The following is a 19,183-nucleotide window of genomic DNA, read 5'->3' as shown; positions in this document are numbered from 1 at the left end:
AATCAATCATCAATCATCAAGAACACAAAAAGGCCACCTCTGGACTTGTTATCGCGAATGGGGCACTACTACACGTTTGCGGCAGGTAATTTTTAAATAATGTTCGTCGGGGCCGAACAGCGAACGAAATTAATGGATCAGTGAGTTATACGCCCAAAACAGGCACTGACATTGCATTTATGTGAGCAGTGAGCCGTACTGTCGAGATAATCACGTTGTCTGCGCGAAAACAGGTTTATTTACTAGGCAGGGTCGAGGCAATCAAAATTAAAACTAGTAGGTAATATGCATTTGCTTGCGTTTCTTCTGTCACGACTGGCAACTTCACATATTGGCGTAGCATGGACCTGTCCTGAAAACCCATCCCTTGGAGGTCAACTCTCCCTCAGACACGATGGTGCAACTGCACTGGAAGGTGAACTCCATGCCATCAATGGTGCCCTTAATCATATCTGCTATGACCTCAATACCCGACCACCAGCCAAAATACGGATTCTAACGGACTCGTTCGAAGCAATTCAAGAACTTCGCAAGCCACTCTCCCTCAACCCGCTCGGCAACTCTATAATCTTACTCAAAGAACTCCTCAAAAGCCACAACGTGCACATCAGAATTGACTGGACTCCAGGCCACGAGGAAACCAGCCCAGGGAACCAGTCCGCCCACGAGGCGGCACAGGAGTGTTTGAACTTTACGCCTCCACTGGTTCCCCTTTCAGCATCCACACCCACTCCTCCAGCCCTCCTACTTCTCCGGCTAAAGAAACGTAAAAGACAACGTTACCAACAGGTTACACCCCCTGGGTATCTTGCCAACATTGTCTCCTGCAGTAGATCCGAGGAAGTATTCATTAACAAGTTATGCGCGGATGCCGCCTACACTCCTCACATTACCCAGAAATGGACAAGATGCCCCAACACACACCCACGATGCCCCTACTGCAACACTGATGTCAAATCAAATCTCCACCACCTAGTGTGGACATGCCCACACTTTGCCAAACATCGCCCAGAAAGTTTAACAAACATTAATCCCGATACCCTACCATATGCAGCACATACTGGATTAGACGCATCTTTATTACGAACAATTGCCGCTTTTGCAGTTAAGAGTGGTCTGGCGCGAGTAGTCTAACTGGGGCCGACCCCGGTGAAGACTTCCAGGCCCCCATAACACGAATCCCCTCTTCGAATACGGACATTGATTAGTAATCCCCTTCCTTCCATCCCTCTCCCCACTCTACGGCAAACGCCCTCCTTGCTCCAATAAAAAGACTCAATCAATCAATCTGTCACGACTCCATGAGCATCACGTCGAACTTGCCGACGAGCTCCGTTGCAGCATCGGAATTCACATCTGATGCGAACTAACGTGCTAAACACCCAGCCTCGACGCTGATTTGCATGCATCTCTGGTAAATTTGGTTTGGTTTGGATTTACAATCCATTGTAATCAATCTGGGCCGACGTCTGCGAGTAGCGGTGGAAAGCAGGATATCCCACTTTGAATTAACCGTTGTGGATACCGACGCGTTCGAATTATCGGGAGTTTTCTCCCATTCGCGAAATCCCTCAATTCCTTCTTGCGAGCTTTGGGAGAGAGCTCTGACCAGCTCTGACCTCAATGACCAGCGCCTGCTGGTGTTGAGGGCTGTTGAGGCGGGGAAAGCTCAAGGGGTCTTGGACTGAGGACTCCTACCCATTGCTTTTCGCAATAAACACGTTTACTCTCTCTCTCTCCCATTGAAACATACAGGACTGTGCCGGGACCAGGGCGTCAGTTCGAATTAACCGTAAGTGAGAATTAACGGAGTTCGAATTAATGAACGTTTACTGAATAACAATTGCAGCTAAATCAAAGGTTAACCAAATAAAACCAAGACTTAACCAGGCTGAACCAAGCTTTCGTTTTGCAGCTCTATGGTTAGCTCCGCTAACCGCAGTTATTTTACAATTAAAATAACGCTGGCACGGTACTCTCAGTTGCATATTTATATTTTGCCCCAAGGCTGCCTCAGCTTTCATTTTCGCTTAATAATGTGAACATGTACGCGCCATGGTAACGGTTTTATCATTGGAATGGTCTTTGCATTTTCACCTGTATTTTGTCCGGCCGTCGAGTGATTCAATTTGTGACAAACCGACTAAAATTTGACTGTTTAGGTAGTCAATGTAAGTCTACCATCTCCAGAATAGAAGCATTTCCTTATTGTAGATTGCTACAGGAGTCCCGCTCATCCAGATCGCTATCTTCCCTTTGGTGGAGAAACATTCTGCAACTGTATGGTACTATTGCATGTCATCGTTCCCTCACCGTTTTAGTCTTTTGAAGTTGTTCGCAAGTAGACCTTGCAAAGAAACGGCCGGCCAATGTGACGAATTTGATAATCCTGCTAATCTGATGAAACCTAAACACCAGAGTAAATTTTCGTGTTCACCTCGAACTAGGATTAAAAGGAGTATGCTGTACTAGGGTGGCTCACCGCTGGTTAATAAAGTCCTGGAACGTGGCTTGTGTTTACCTTCTGCTTTAATTTCTAATACCGCCTTTAATTTTACTGCCAGTACATACCACTATCCCGCGCACTACGAGTCTGGAAATGTCCTTGGTACGTTAACAGTTCTGCAAGACATTTTGGGCGGTAATGCAGTGTTGGTACATTAATAATGTTCCCCAAGGCGTAACAACTTCCATCCCATCGTCTGTCAAGACTTTACCCAAGTATCCCCCGTGAAAAGTCCTTTTTCCCTGACCAAGGGTGTTGCCAAAGGGTTACGCGGGTAAACGTTTAAACGATAATGCGAAAGAAGCCATAACGCTCTGGGGAACATTAAGAAGGCACGCGTGCATTATCGAACAAAGCGTGTTTGCTTTCAAGCGCGCTGTGTCTGACCTTTAGCTCACCTTTAAATTTGCTTTCAAGCTCCCTATAACCGCCGCGTAAACGGGATGAGTCTTTTATACCAGGAACGTCGCGCAACTTCTTTAAAAGTAGAGTTACACCCAGCACTTGATTATTTTTCACCTTTCAAGAAATATATTTATTTCAGTGAATAACTTCGCGCTTTCGTTGAAGGACGAAGAATGTCTAGAAATAAAACGTATGCAGGATTTTCTATTGCGTTTAATCGGAATAATCTCGCTTACTGCGAAATTGGCTTCGCCGAAGTGACATCGTATGCATTGTCAGCACCGCTACGTGTTGCGACTACTTTGACTGGTACGGCCAAGCCAGGCCTTTCATCACCACCATACCCGCTAACGGTGCTGCATTACCTTGGCTGAGCATGAAACAAGTGCAATTCAGTAGACTCCCAGTGAGATGTCCTCGAGTTACATCTGTGCGGACTGAAATCTGCTGAAATCTGGGTCGACTATGAAAATTCGTCAGGGTGGAAGTTCTTCGTTTGACAGAAGTACACTCGAGAATTTCGCGCTTGGCGGGTATCAGAGCGCCTGTGGGCGACACTACAGAAGGGTTAAATTTTACTGCATGTACCCCGGAAAGAAAGACTTTTTAAAATAGACTAAGCGACCAATTCATATCCAAGCAATCGGTTCAAAAAGAAGGAAATGTGAGTAACAGAATTTCTTTGAAGATAAAATCAACACCAGTGCAATTGAGTAGAGCGTAGATATTAGGTTGAAGCGACTAAAGTTAACAAAATATACGAAAGTAGTGAAGAGAAAGAGAGCATTCATAAAAAAACTATGTGCATGCATTGGTTCTACGTTGTCAGAAATTCGAAGAAAACGCGACTTGCCATTCTGTCGGCCGCGTGTTTTTCCAAATCCGTAGTAAAATGGAAAACTAGAGACCAGCTGCATGGGGCTGTAGGTAGGCAATTATTTTTAAAGGGAGATGGGAAGGGTAGGTTCTGCAGCAAAAAGATACGGGGCATGCTTAGAACTTTCTAAGAATGTGAAGGCGAAAGCGTATAGTTGAGCCTTATTTCGGTCCGCTGTGGAACTTTCTGTCGAACTTTGCCGCTGCACTCGGGGCCACTTGAGCAGCCCCCTCGACAGCTCCCTCCGAAGCTTGTTCCGCTCATTCGCAATTTCCAGGAGCCCCTTTTTCGCTTCCACTGGTGCCTTCGCCTCTATAGGCGGTTGACACTGCACCTGCGGAAACAGCCTGCCCTCCTTCGGGGCTGCTGTTTACGTTTCCCGGATCGCGCTGCGTTGTCCTTCCTCAAAGCCGCATCTAAATTATAAAATAGAAAATTTAGGCGCAGCCCTTTGGCGGCCGTCTCTGTGCTAAGCCGCGTCGTCGTCGAAACCAAGTGAACGATGGCAAGACCGAATAGTGAAAGAAAGGAAAGGAGGACAGTGTTGCGAATGTGATAGCAGGACGGTTTGCCGTGGCGGAGCGAGCGCGCTCCGAAAGTGTGGGGTGGGGCAGGGGGGCAGTATGCTGTAAAGAGGACAGTGTCGCGAAATTGGGAGGGGAGGGCGGTTCGCCGTGACAGAGCGAGCGCTCTCCGAAAATGTGCGGTGAGGGAGGGGTAGGGGGGGGGGGTACCGTACGGTGTACCCGCATGAGACGCTCGTCTGCGTGACGCTGGGGAAAGCGTGAGGGGGGCCTACGCTTGACGATGGTGTGCGTTCCCTGCTTAAAATGCTGGTCGCGGTCCCTTCCTGAGACGCACTTCGCGCCGCCGACACAGAAGCTCATTATCGCTGCCGTCGAAAGAACCCGCGAGTGAGTACTGCCTCAGCGCACCGCTGCTGCGCCTAAATATCGCATTAGGGAACATTGTATCGACAGCCAATTTTTAGATGCGACGCATCTCTTGCTCTGGGGCATGTCGCTGCTGCGTCGTCGTCGCGCCGTCCGTCCGCATCCCTCCTCCGTTTTTCTCTCCCACAGCTGTGTGCAACACTCTCACTCCGGCTCATTAGCATATCACAGCTGGCGCGCTTGTTTCGACGCGCTTCGCTGCGTAACGCTGCATTAACAACTGCTCCGGCGCGTACAACTGCGCGCATGCACGACTCTCCTCTATTGTCTCCTCTCCTTCAAGCGCCGTGAATATAAAGCGGGTATCGCGCTTCGGCGGCTCAGTCAAGCGCTCGCTCTCGCACTTGACGTGACCTTGCTTGACTACTTCGTGCTTGACTTGATTCTTACGATGAAGACGTGATGGAAGCGACGGTTCCTTCAGTGAGTGGTGTGACACCACAATTACGCCCATCGTCCCGCGTATAGGAACACCCGCATGTGATGGAAATGCATCATAGGCGTTCACAACATGTTTCACGCGATTTAGAGAATCAACCCAACGGAAACACCAATTGAACCCCCCGATGCGTCGCATCACACCAGGGTTCCCTCGCGGGATGAATGGGCGTAATTTTTTCTCTCACCCTCCTCCTTTCTCTGTGACCCCTTCCCCGCCATGCTGTTTTATTTCCGGTGTGCGCGATCCGCGGCTCGAGCTCGGATTTTCTGTGCGATTCTGCGTACTCAAGACAAATTTTTGTGCATCCGGCCTTACGTGAAGAACACAGGTCTAACGTCTTCGCCTCAAATGTCGAGTGGCTGAATTGATGTTCTTACAAGTTGCCACTCTCTAAGACATGAAATGCGGCCACAGTACCCGTGCGTGCCAAATCGTAAAATCTACTCGCCGCGTTCACTTCCTTTTTCCGTTCCTTTAACAGTGCTTACATTCACTTAAACTGAAGAGGGATGAGCGCATGAGATGCCATGACAACGTAAAGTCATGACAACGTAAACTGATGTGGCACAATGCTTTCGGTCGTGCGGAAAGTGATGTGGTACAATGCTTTCGATCGTTCGGCAAGGTTACAAAAGCTGTTTTACCATCTCCTTACTCATGATTACCGGGAATTGTAATGCCTTCTGCCAAAGCGGACAACCTCGAAAGGCGGGAATTTGTTTTCATCTTGCATTTTCGCTGTTTTCTGTTATTAGCAGCTGGCTTTGCCCTGTGTCCGAAAGATTGCTCGATACAGTAACTGATGCCTAGCTTCGACTTTTAGCTCCGCACAGGACCGGCTTCGCAAGGAATGGGACGATGCCGGCTTTGTTTGCACTTCCGATTTATCCATCACATAGTTTGTGGTTTCCGTTCGAGATTAACGTGAATTACACCATCTACAATTAATCGAACATTAATTTCCTAGCGTTGTAAGAGCATGAACCATGTGTTAAAATCCTGAAATTTCATTTCTTGTGTCTAAAGATGACGAAACCAGTGCGGTTCTTTCCTTTGAGAGACTGTGATTCGATATTATGTCTCGCTGAAAGGCTGAACTTAATGGCCGAGTTTCAAGGTACGAGAGGGGCGGAGGGGCTTGATGCCACATACACCCGTCTTGAGAGAGCTTGTAATGAAATAACTGTATGCCTATTAGCCGCAAAGCAGTCTTGATGTATTTTCGTGATTTTTGTAGCGTTTGTTATTGTTACCTGTTCAGGTTAACTACAACCTGAAACCACGAGCTACTTCGCGTCGGTTCCTCTTAAGGTTTAATTTATGAGTTATAGAATACGGTGTTCACACGAAGCTGCCGTCGAAGCAATTCAAAGAAGGCACGAGTAGCCATTATGGCCGTGCTAACGTGCCTTGAATAAAACTCAAATTTTATGGCACATGTATGATAGCTTAAAACGTCATTCCTAACAATATCAACAAGGGGATCTATTCGGAATTTTCTATTGCAAAATGAGTGTGTTGCAAGACACCTTTTCACTGGTGAAGAACAGCGCACAATGAAGAATTATTGTGCGAACTGGTGTTACGGAAATGTAAAGGAGATCATGTATCTTACCGCGAGGTATCTTTCCCAGTATTGTTTTTGATGTCGCTATCTGCGATGCTACTCACAAGTCCCTTTCTTTTTATTTTTACAAAGCTAGAACCCTCGAAATTGAATGTGCACAACCCTTTGAAAAATGTGGTTCCCTTTGAGGAAATTACGCTATGCTTCCTGAGTATCAGACATTTGTGAAAAGAAAATTGCCGCGATTGCTGTTGACAGCTGCTTGGACAAAGTGATTCCATCTGTGAAACGACCCAATTTTTTCCCGGTATGCCTTACGTTCAGATGAGCAGGCGAAATCTGCGGTCGTTCAAATCAATATTTATTCCACCCCATATAAACACACGTAAAAGTTATATTTTCTTCCGAAATGATTGAAGACTAAACTGACGTGTTGGTGCTGTGTGCTATTTTCGTTCTGCATATTGCAAGTCAATTTCTTCTCAGCCAAAATCGGAAATAGAAAGCTGCTGAAGGTTAGAGTCCATTTTATAACAAGTTTTAAAGATAAAATAAAGGTAGAGAAGCTGCGCCACTGATGATTTCCTTATCAATGATGTATGAATCTTCAGAGTGCTGATTTTACCTAGGAAGAAGACGACCTGCAAAAAAAAAAAAAACGAGGACGCGATTATTGTTTTCAGTCACCAAGCGCTTGCAATCAAAAATCGGTACCAAAAACCTAGACACATGCACTCTCTATCGGTCGGCTGGCTTCTTATCTCTTGCAGAGCAGGATCGGTATTCTTGTAACTGTCCCTTTTGAAAACGCCCCTTTTGCGTCCCTTTCATCGTGACGTACTTCCGGTTAAGCAGTGGGCGTTGGCAGTAGGTTTGCCGCGCTTGTGTTACGTCACTTCCGGTTGTTTGCTTTTAGCCAATCAGGGCTCGCCAAAAGCGACACTTTTGAAAGGGATGCAAAAGGGACAAAACTCGAGAATACCGCCCCAGGTGTTTGTCTGCAACGGTTTTAGCGTGGCTGTTTGTGATATTTTAAAAATGAAGCTATGTTGCTTCATAAATGGGGCCTCACCTACAGGTGTATCTAAAACCAAGGTTGAGATATATGAATCACCTGCACGAATATTTATAGCTCTTTATTATTTTTCTCACCCACACTATTATTTTTGGCACCTTCGTACACTTTCGAATAGCTTGTAAATGGGCATCGACGTCAATTTCAACTCATTAAACAACATGTCAATAACAGGTTGTGTATGAATGGAGTATGACCGGACGGCTTCAGTGAAAATATGGGAACACTTACATGGACTCAAGTATTTTCACTTGTTACCGCAACGACGCTCACAGTTAACGTTGAAACCAGGACTGGTACTGGTCCGGTCTCGCCTTCCGCAGGCTGAGAAAATAGAAGAATGTATCGAAGAAATTTGTGTGGCCCGAGTTGCTTGATTTTCTATAATGCAGTCAAAGCTCGTTACTACGAAGCCCACATTAACGAATTTCTTAAATTTACGAATATTTGAAGAATCCCCGCAAGATTGCCTAAATTTTCAACGTAAAAATGTTACAGAACTACGAATTTCAAATATAGCGCATATTTCAAAGCAACGCACCTAATTTATTTTCCCCATTATAATCGAGGAACATCAGTATTAGAAATTCGACTAAAAGTAACAGCTTCGCAACTTTCGCGTGAAGCAGAAACCGCCCTTTCTCAGTGTATTCCTTGAGTGCAGTAGCTATCATCATCACCGTCTCGAGTACCAACAGCTAGTGCCACCACAAAGCAGCGGTTTAATGTGCAGTAGCCTAGAAGGCCTAGCCGCGTTTGCCGCCTCTTCTCCCTCGTTTTGTTGGGTCATGGAGGAAAGAATACTTTTTCTTTCCTCCATGTGTTGGGTGACGGTGGCAGGTCGTTCTTTACGCTAATCATGTGTGCCGGCAAGTATTTCTTTGTTGTGGGTGTTTTCGCTGCGAAGTTTGTGCGATATTTAAAGAAGAATGCAGCTAGCGACAAAGAAAAGAAAAGCGAGAGCAGTCTTGAGTGATCTTGAGTCTTGAGTCTTGAGCAGTACGACTGTAGTTTACCGAACACAGAAGATGAGATTGTGTCGAAAATTGATGTTTTATTGCGCATGAACAAATCCCGCACTTTCATTGCTTTGTGCAATGACGTACCCGATGAGGTGTTGCGCAAGGTAGAATATGTAGAGGCATTCCTAATCGGTCGTGCGTGGTGCACGCGCGAGGAGAAATTATCTGATTTTTTTCAAATGAAGTAACTTTGAAGTGAGCGCAATATTTTTATTTAATAAGAGCTTGCTTCTCTGCAGACGCGTCTAGTGCGCACGGACGTCATTTTCATTCGTAGGTTTGAGCACTAGCTTATTACTGCGAGTTTTTCATTACAACGATATTTCAAAATAAGGAACGATGGCCCGTGGTCCCGCGTGATTCGTTATATTGAGATTTGACTGTGTATCGAACTAAATTAACAGCAGAAAAAGAGATAAAGGCTCGCACCGTTACTTCGCTATATAGCCGACCAGTGATCCTACAGTACACTGACACGCCCACACATAGATTCGATTCAGTATGATGCTAGCGCAATAAGAGATACAGAGCACCAATGCTGTAGAACTAGATGCGGGTATTCATGAAATCAAGGCACCCATATTCTTCAGACACTCATAGCCCTCATGGAAACAAATCAACCAACACTTCATTATTTCGAGTGACCTATAAAGTATTTAGTGCGACCAACGATTTCATAAAGGAGCTTTCTTTGAAATATGATATGGCGCAGTGTAAACTCTAAGGCTTCGATCACACTTTTCTGTAGAATGTGTGTTGTTATGGGCCTCGTAATACCAAGTCGTTCGAACTAGCAGTTGTCGCCAGGATCTTCCACTTTGTACGATTCACACAAAATAATTCACTTTTTCCCTGAAATATGCGCTCACGGTTTGCGGATTGACATCCGCATGGCGCACCGCTATTCGGGAACGCCAGATGCTATACAATACTAAAAGCATAATCATATGATGCGGTACACCGTCTTCGTTATTTACTCTGAGGAACCTGATTCCACGGAGTGCCACCAGATACTCCTTCTTTAGGGTTCTCATCAGGGCGTCCAAAAAGAAAATAGCATCCCAACACTCTATAAACACATGTTGTATAGCCTCAGGTTTTCGACAGAGGACGCGGAAGTTGCTGCAAGAACCAAAAAGAGCTCGCTCTTCCACCCACGTTTTCACAGGAAGTGTTTTGGTGTGCAGTTTAAAAAAGAAGGTTTTTACAGAGGCTTGGCTTACCATATGGCGATCTAGGCATTCATCATTCGCTTCGGGTTCGTAGCGGGGGCGTTGGCTTGGGAATTCGGCTGAGTTGAAGAGGACTTTGGCTTCAGACATTGGCAGTTCGGATTTTAGTGTTTAGAAGGGTGGGATGTGTACTTCGATTTAATTTAGTTTGGATTGAGAAATCTTCGCTTTTTACCCACCTTTCTCTTCAGAAAAATGGTAGACGTAAGAAAAGCCAAGTCAAGGCTAGTCAAGACCACCAGCTCCGCTGCTTCCTCAGCCATCGCATGTTAATTGCGAACGTGGCCGATTTCTTTTTTTTTTTTTTTTGAGCAGACCAGATCATATTTTTTTTCTGCCGCGTCACCACACTAGGAGCCGCCTCAGCAATAACCATAGAGTTTCATACTAACATATACTAAAGGGAAATCTGGCGCCACTGTCAAGGGGAGCCGCACTTCGCCGAGCGTTCCGTAATGTACCGGGCAGGCACGTTCCACTTGTCCTTGGCATGGCTCATGAACCGGCTGAAAAGTTGGCTCTGGCTGCAAAAAAGACAATTTTGCTGTAGAGGGTTCATCAAATTTGTTTTGTTGTTATATTAGTGAACCTCGAGGAAGAGTAATTTGTCAGTGCTTATGTAGAACGAAGAACAAGAAAAAAATGTTACCCTTTTTTGTTACATTTGGCTTCGAGGGAAAAAAGAAGCCATATGGCTAGCTAGGCCAAGTAGGCGCGAACGTCGCTAGCGGAAATGGCGCCGCCCACGGCGGCCTGCGAGACAGATTTCCCCCTAGTATATATTAGTATGAAACTCTATGGCAACAACCAACACGCTAGGAGCACATGGTAGGCAGATCGTTCACCGTCGTTCCTACCATGTGTCCTCATCGGAACACCAAGTTAATAGAAAACATGGTGGGAAGATTTTTAAACGCAACATTATTTACCTGCAAACTGTTCCCGGCTCTTGGGCTGCCGTCTCGTTGCAACAAAGCGCTTCCCCTGGTCGGAATAGAACCTCAGTCCCTCGCGTTATGAAACCGGCGTCTATCCGATTGCGCTATCATCGCATTCTCCAAAGCCAACGCCCCCGCTACGAACCCAAAGCAAATGCTGAGTTGAAGAGGGTTGGGTTGTTTACCCAAAAGAGACGGTGCTCTTTTGGGCGAACAAATGTACCCTCCCGAAGACCGCCTACACACGACTAGCCTATGCACCAATGACGTTATCAATAGAGCTTTGGACAGCTTATAAAGAGATGAGTATTTTTCCTTGCTTTGATGTCCGCTCTGGGTATCCACAGATTCCAATCAATGAAGAAAATGAAGTGAAGAAAGCTTATTTGGCGGCCAGACGATCTGTATAAATGAAATGTCATGCTCTTGACATGTTTTCATTCTCCTGCCCAGTTGGAATGATGCAGATTTTTCTGCGGTCTTAAAAAAGGTGTTAACTACCCGAAGGAGAGTAGACTATAAATCCCGATGTCTGCGCCCACCCCTCTGTGCGCCTATTGATATACTTCACAGATTGACCTTACATGGAAGCAGGGACGCTGGCGTCTGCAATAATGTCCGACTAAATAGTGGTTCCGGTAAAACTGTAGTCATAACGCGATAGCACCGCTAGCCGCTGCTGCAAAAATAGCAGAGAACCAAAACGTTTATGGATTCCGCCAGCGAATTCTCGCATGTTCCTCCAATGTTTACAAATGCGAAGATTGGCGGCAGAGCGCACTTACCTAGGCTTCGCAGGATGCACCAGTCACAACACTGGCACCTGTGCTCGAAGGGCGGCGGACCGGTGATGCACCAGGTGTCATTGATGGGCCCGCACTCGATCGTGGAGCAGGATCGCCCAGAGCACCTGTCGAATTCGTCTGGATGTGTGCAGAGAAAAAGAAAAACACGCAGAGGGCGGCATGTTTCTTTTGGCCATGACCAATCCAGCTGCTATGTTTATATATCACACCCCTGGAAGGTACCTGACGTTTTTCCCGTTCTTGTATTTGCCTGAATTGATGACTCAAGACACAATGTTAGCTTCTTGTGCTTCCGGTTGCATGCTCTTCCCGAAATAGCTTGGACGCGCTCTGCCCAAAAGACGATGGAGTGTTCTCGCTCCGTGTAGCTTAATGAATCCCCCCGTACTACGAACGTCTCATTAAAATGCAAGTAAAAGTCTTTTTTGCCAACTGTACGTCAAAGTGCGTTGCGAACGACGCTATGCAAGTCTATTGTTCAACCCTTACAGAGCCAACATTGCGAAAATATTGAAATTCCTTCCAATAAATTCGAAAAAGCCGCAAAGAAAAGTACTCATTATTTCATATGGTGCATTGCCATGGAGTTGTTTTCTCTCAATTCGGCGCAATATATGTCGTACAGCAAAACCTGCAGGCAGTATCAACAGGTTCAACGTCTTTTTGTAGAATTATGTGCGGCTCTTCCCTTTTGTCTGTAGTGCATTTGCTTTAGGGTAACTTTGTTACAACAAATTTAACGACAGGCGCGGAGAGCGACCTGCGTTGTACTGAGAGCTACGGGCCATTCGCATTGGAGTTTGTTTTGCCGGAAAGCGTATTCTGCGGACGGAATATGACACGAAGAGATCTCCAGGAGTGAGCCTCACACGCGTTTGCTATAAACCGCATCTAGAAGCACTTTATGTTGTGCCACTTTACGCTCATCTAAAGGGACCACTTCTTGAACAATTGGTTCTCTACTTTATGCAAGCTCAAGCATCCTCCTCCCTCAACCACACACACACAAAAAGAACACAAAGAAAAAATCCTTCCGGAGTTCTTCAACGAGTCGAGGCAAAGGGTCGCACAATCCCGTAAATGTAGGCCGCCATTGAGGATCCATAATTTCTAGTGCTTTGAAAAGATTCCATATGTAACGTACGGCCAAAACACATTATTTCTGTGGCACTGGATGGGTGTGGCTTACAGGAACCATGAAGAAAAAATAGAAGTTTGTTTAATTTGAAAGAGGTACCGAATTTTAAATTGAATTTGAAACAAAAGCTTGATCAGGGCTAGTTGGTTGAACATACTGAATAAATTTGAGGCGCTAAACAACGGGGACCAACGGAGACAGGCGCCTTGTCTGTGTCTACGTGTTTCTTTGGTCCCCGTTGTTTAGCGCCTCAAATTTATTCAGTGAATTTGAAAGTAGTGGCAATAGCGAAGTCCCACAATAAGGCGAACACCTGCTTGGCTGTGGCTGCGGGTGGCTAAAGCCAGTTCAGCAATCAGGTGACGACGCCTGCTTTGCAAGAGATGCGCTACGCGTGCAGTCCCATGCAGGTTCAGACTAGATGGTCAATGTTCGGTGTGCCTCCTGCAGAGCACGTTACGCACGTGGGTGGTGCCATGGCCGGCGGGGGTTAATTGTTAGCGGTATTTCCTGTGAGGAGAATGGCTGCCAGACATTTATTGGGAATGTAAGAGCGCCACTTGAACAGGTTGTCCTCTGCAAGCGCCGTCCTACCACGAGCCTGGTGGCCACGTCGGAGTATTGGAGGGAAAGGGTAGTCGTTGTTGGGGATGTGGCTGCCGAGTCGAGCTCTAGCACATTTCTTTTAGGTGGCTCGGGCTTCAAAGGGGTCCAAGCTGGCGTCGTGATAAGGGAAAACTGAATGGGAGCGGGTGTAAATAATATCGCCCGCTAGGCCGCGCGCCACCTCTTTGAAATAGTTAACGCACTGCCCTGGCCAGTGCGTCTACCAGTTTTTGTATTGCTTTGGTATGGTGTAGCCTCCTGGCAAACGTCTTGATGGAGGCGCAGATGGAATTATGATAAGGCACCTGGCTCAGTGCGCGGAGTGCCCCGTGGCCGCTGTGAAAATAGTTGCTTGAGGCCGGTGGGAAGACGAGTCATAAAATTCAAGTTGACGGAGGGCGAGTAATATTGCTTCAAATTGGAGGTGGGTAGACGAAGGCGCTGTTGGATATACTGGTTGACCGGTGGCGGGGAATGTCCAGTGAATGGCCGCTAATTTGAAGGTATTCGTGGTGGAGTCTTATGTGGCATCGGAATAAATGGCGCTATGCGCAACCAACACGGTCATTTGAGCCGCGAGTCTGTGTTTGTTGGTATGGCGAAGCTTAGAAACATTGGCCGGGAGTGGTTTCGGGTTAACGACGATGAAGTCGCCCCATGGCGGAAACGGCAAAGGAATATGATATTGTGGTGCACTGATAAATTGCAGAAGCTCAAGTAGCCCAGGTCGGCGAGAGTGGATGCTCGGCGGAAGTCGTTGCCTTCTTGACGGGTTCGAACGATTACCGCAAGAGGAGGGAGTTGGGCGTATTTGTATAGCTCCTCAAATTTATCATGCTTGGGAAAGCCAGTGATAACTCGAAGCCTCTTGCGATGTAACACCCCCAGCTGGTTGTGAGTGAAGGGGAAGTCTGAGTGGAAGTGCAAATGCAACTGCAAGTGCAACTGAAGTGGAAGTGCAACTGGGTCAGAGTGAAGTCTAGGCATACTGCCCCATATGTCACTTTGCTCGTGAGGTCAGCCTGTGTTAAAAGTTTGAGTGTCTCCGTTGTAGTCACTTCCACTTGGTTACTTATGCGTTTTAATGGGAAACTGTTGGTGCCGTGTTTTCTTCATTTGCTCAAGCAACTTGCATCCTCCATCCTCAGGGACACGGATGCCATGAAGTTTAACCCCTCTCTCTGGTGACGGCTTTAGTTGAGAATGTGCAAATTGAAAAGTGTAGTAGTCCTTCTCTTGTTGTGCCGCCAAACAGCACATAAGTGCTTTTGTCTGGTGAAGGCTGCATCCCAGCATGTTGGAGGGTGTTGGCGAGAGTGCCCAGTGAAGTTTGTATACATATACATACCTCGACTTGCTGTTGGGTTAGAATTGTCTTCCTAGGGACAATCCGAATCGTTATATCGTCCGCATATACAGTGTGCACGGGGTATTTGCGAACAGAACGTTGGCTTCAGGCACAACGGAACACTTCAAGCAAAATCAGGTATATTTTCCCGAAAGTTTGAGAAATACTTTTCTCATGGTTTATTTCCATAATTATTCAATGAATCCGCCATCGGCAGCAATAAGCAATTCGATTAGGTTTCGGAAATGGCTGCATACACGGATCAGGTGCTCCTTAAAGATATTGGCCATTGAATAAGCAATGGCGGCCTTCAGCTAGTCTTTTGTACTATGCGGATCTTTTTTGGCTTCTCTCTATACGACGCCCCAAACATAGTAGTCGAGCGGATTTAAATCTGAAGAACTAGGAGGCCACAAGTTGGGAGTGACGTCGTCGTGGAAGTTGTCAGCCAGTCAGTCTTGAGTGACGCAGGCGAATTGGGCTGGAGCCGAATATTGCTGAAAGACATATGGTCTTTCTTTCGGAATACTCTTTATCCTAGGCTTTACGATGGTGGAAAGCGAATCCACGTACGCGGCAGCATTGACGCGTACTCCTACAAAAAAGTGTGGCGGCATGACGTCACCCTTGTTGCTGGCGAAAATAACGCCATCACAGACGTCGGAAATTTTGTGCGCGTCACTGCAGGCATCTCATCAGCGCTTGCGCAGACACCTTTTGTTACGGCGGTTAAGTTATTGGTCTTAGTCAAAGTTCTTTTTATCTAAAAAAAGCACAGCATTCCAGGATCCTCAGGTCTTTTAAGCTTGTTTAGAAAGTGCTTGGACCGGAGCAGACGATTATCCACAGTTTTATTGGAAGTGAATTTCTCCCTTCCAATGACATAGGAATGGTACCTTAAGTCCTCGTGCACAGCGAGGCTGGCAGTCGACTGACAGTCGCAATGGATCGCATTGACTTCCCTGGGTCTTCCATCACGATGACGTGCAGCCGTGGAAGAAAATAAGGGGTTCTGACGACGTCTGACCGCTGACTGTGTTTTTCCCGTTTCCCCACAGAGGCGACGCGACCGCCACATCAGATCAGCTCTGTCCGTACTTTGTAAACGAAAGACTTCGCTACGTTGAAAAAGGTGGCAATTTCCAAGTCGTTGTGGTGTGCGGCCAGGGCGACGAGGACTGCATGGCGTTTCATTTCCTGCGTCATCTTGAACGTTTCTTCTTTAAACAAACTGCGCAGTATAAATTATAAGGGGTCGGTGAATACGAAGCAACAAGTATAGATATATATTATAGCCAGCTGGAGTTATGACGATAAACAGCGTTCTGAAATACCTCGCGCACACATATAGTGCTTTGATTGCGAGGTTTTGCTGAAATTGCTTGGCAATTTTTGACGTGACAAGATTGAACAAAATTGGAGACAAAATAGCGCCCTACGGTACACCTCTGTGGTTGTGGAAGTTATGGGGATGTCCCTTAGCCGTATGGGTTTCAAAAGTTGGGTTACGTAGGTAGTTTCTTGAGAAAATTGGTGAGTCTGTAACCGGTGTAAAGTGTATTCAAAATCGCAGTGATGAATGCGGAGGAACCATTATCGAACGCTTTCTCGAGATCAAAAGTGACGAGGACTTCTGAAGCTGACTTGATGTTCTTTCTCAACCTTTCCCTATCATCGGTCTTAATAAGAGCAGGCTGTCATGAGTGGTGAGACAGGGCCGAAAACCGCTTTGTGCGGGGTCGTAAATGGGGTTGTACGCCATCTCGAGTAGATAAGTGAGAAGGGTAACTATGATGCGCTCCATCAGCTTGCAGACAGTGGATGTGATTGAAATATGGCGAAGATTGGAAACAGCAGTAGGAAGCATTTTAAGCTTTGTAATTGGATGCCCGACGGAGTGATTCCATTCAATTAAAAATATCACGGATTTCATATTTCGTTAATTTCCGTTAACAACTGTTCTTTGCATTTCTCATCAACGTTGCCGAGCATTTGCCAAGTATTTTTTTCCAGGGAGCGCTCTTGACATCAACAGTAAACATCAACAGTAAACGCCATGTGGAATCCTGGAACGGTGAAGAATGTGTACTCAGGCTTCAAGTGTTCACTGCAGATTAGGGCATAGACAGAAGATTCGGAAGAGTGATTTTGAGGGAAGAATGTTTCGGCTTCCATTCGTTCGAATTCGTCTTCGTCTATAGTGTGAGCAAGTAGGATGGTTTGCGTGGTGTTAAGAGATTAAGTTGTACCAACGAGAGCTTTGTATGTGCGTCACAGCTTATTGGAACCGGTCTGCTCATTGAAGCTTGCGCAGTGGTTAAACAAGTGAGTTCTTCTAAGGCGCTTGATGTGCAGTCTTTGTCAAAATTTTGTGGGCCACGGCGACCGTAGCCGAAACGGGCGCGCAGCCAAGCAGGGGCGCTGCGCTTGCCACTGCCGGCTGGTTACGCGGCTAAAGAGAGTGAGGGGAACTTTTTGCTTCTTTTCGTAGTGCGATAAGTGCAGCGAGGCCGGTTTCTCAGAGCAGGCGCACTTCGCTTCAGCGCAGGCTTGTCACGCCAAACACACTACAAAAGCAAGAGCAAAAGTTCCCCTCGCCCTCTTTAGCCGCGCAACCAGCCGACAGCGGCAAGCGCAGCGCCCCTGCTCGGCCGCGCGCTTGCTCCGGCCACGGTCGCCATGGCCCACAAAATTTTGACAAAGACTGTACCTTCTAGCTTCTGATGTTTTGTTGCGAGGTTCGAGTAGGTCTGTAAATTGTTTTCCAGCGCAGAGGTATTGAAGGTGGAGGGTCTTGCGGGTCGCCTAAAGGTTCATCGGGTCGCCTATGCGTTTATCAGGTGTTTGTTAATTGTCGAAGTGTTATCCCCGACGTCAAAATGTCTGCTCGCACTCTTGACAGCCCGAGCTATTTTCGTGGCTAGTGCTCATATTCCGCAATGAGGGGGTGAAAGCGGTTCCAGTCAACCGTTGTTTATTTTAATTTGCAACGAAGGGCTGATTGCGCCAAAGTGATTGATTGATTGATTGATTGATTGATTGATTGATTGATTGATTGATTGATTGATTGATTGATTGATTGTGGGGTTTAACGCGCCGACGCAACGCAGGCGATGAGGCGCGCCGTAGTGGAGGGCTCCGGATTAATTTTGACCACCTGGGGATCTTTAACGTGCGCCGAAATCTCGTACACAAGGGCGTTTTTGCTTTTCGCCTACATCAGAAAAGCGGCCGCCGCGGCCGGGAATCGAACCCGTGACCTCGTGCTCAGCAGCGCAACGTCTTAGCCACTGAGCCACCGCGGCGGGTAAGTGATTCACATAAGGTAGTTATCTGAGCTCGTGGGGTCTGCACCACAGCGCCATTCGCGAACTACACTTTTTGTGGTCTACGTGAGATCGAGTGTAGTGTCCGTCTGATTTGCGTGAAGCCCGCGACAGGTGGGGTACCTGAGGTCGTTTTGAAGTTCCAGTCCTGCTCTTGTAGCGTTATCGACAAGTGCTTGGCCTCGAAGGTGCGTTGTGATGTGGTGCCAAGCCAGGTGTTTAATGTTGAAATCCCCAACAAAGAGGAGATAGTCTTGCGGGTATTGCTAGCGTACATGATGTAGCCAACAATAATCAATGCCAGGGGTGGCTCTGTTAATAATGCTGCGCACAGCAACCGTTTCCTAGATTTCCGTACAATAACAAGAGGTATCAACTTGGGTGTGAGGTATGTCCTTCATGATGAATTTGGGGGCCTGTTTTCCCATTTTGAGTTTTCCGCGCGGTGTTTATGATGTGTGGACGGCACAGAGTACCCTTGATAACCTGCAATTTTTGGGGTAGCACCGCGCGTTTCCTGAAGCAGGAGTCCGAGGGGCTGACCTGTTGTCCGGAAAAGTTTCCCAAGATCTGCGGCACTTCATTTGCGAGGAAGGCAGTCCATTGAAGAACGTCAGGGTGCGAATAAGGTTTAGACGAAGCCATGAGGTATGAATGCAGGTTGGTGTTCGGCAGTCACGTCTAACAGCGTGGTGATGCGTTGTGGAATCTTCTGAGTCGCCGTTAGCTGGAGTGCTATTTGTTGCGTGCATTGCTGAAATGATTGCATGTCCTGGTGGCGGTGACTCGGAGTGGTTCTGTCACTATTAGGGGAGAAGCCCTTAGGGGCTGGGGCTGTTGGCGTCTCTTGTCGTCGTCGTCGTCGTAATGGTCGTTCCTCCCATGTAGTCACAATACTACAACACCGGGAAACGCGCTTACGTCTCGCGCTCAAACGTAACG

At 46.9% G+C, this 19,183-nt stretch overlaps 1 long non-coding RNA gene across 1 annotated transcript; it reads right to left on the bottom strand.

Annotated features, from left to right (window-relative positions):
* Positions 1–7,193: 7,193 nt before the first annotated feature.
* On the bottom strand, positions 7,194–11,922 carry LOC144152392 (uncharacterized). The gene is made up of 3 exons (XR_013319162.1): positions 11,803–11,922; positions 8,057–8,149; positions 7,194–7,391 (listed from the first exon to the last, which is right to left on the bottom strand). It is a non-coding gene; the product is annotated as an uncharacterized LOC144152392 (long non-coding RNA).
* Between the last annotated feature and the right edge of the window lie 7,261 nt (positions 11,923–19,183).

This window comes from Haemaphysalis longicornis, unplaced genomic scaffold (assembly GCF_048455015.1).
Source record: "Haemaphysalis longicornis isolate Haplotype H1 unplaced genomic scaffold, Haemaphysalis longicornis Haplotype H1 scaffold_9, whole genome shotgun sequence".
NCBI lineage: Eukaryota > Metazoa > Arthropoda > Arachnida > Ixodida > Ixodidae > Haemaphysalis > Haemaphysalis longicornis.
The sequence above is the reverse complement of the archived record's forward strand: the minus strand, read 5'-3'. Positions and strand labels throughout refer to the sequence as shown.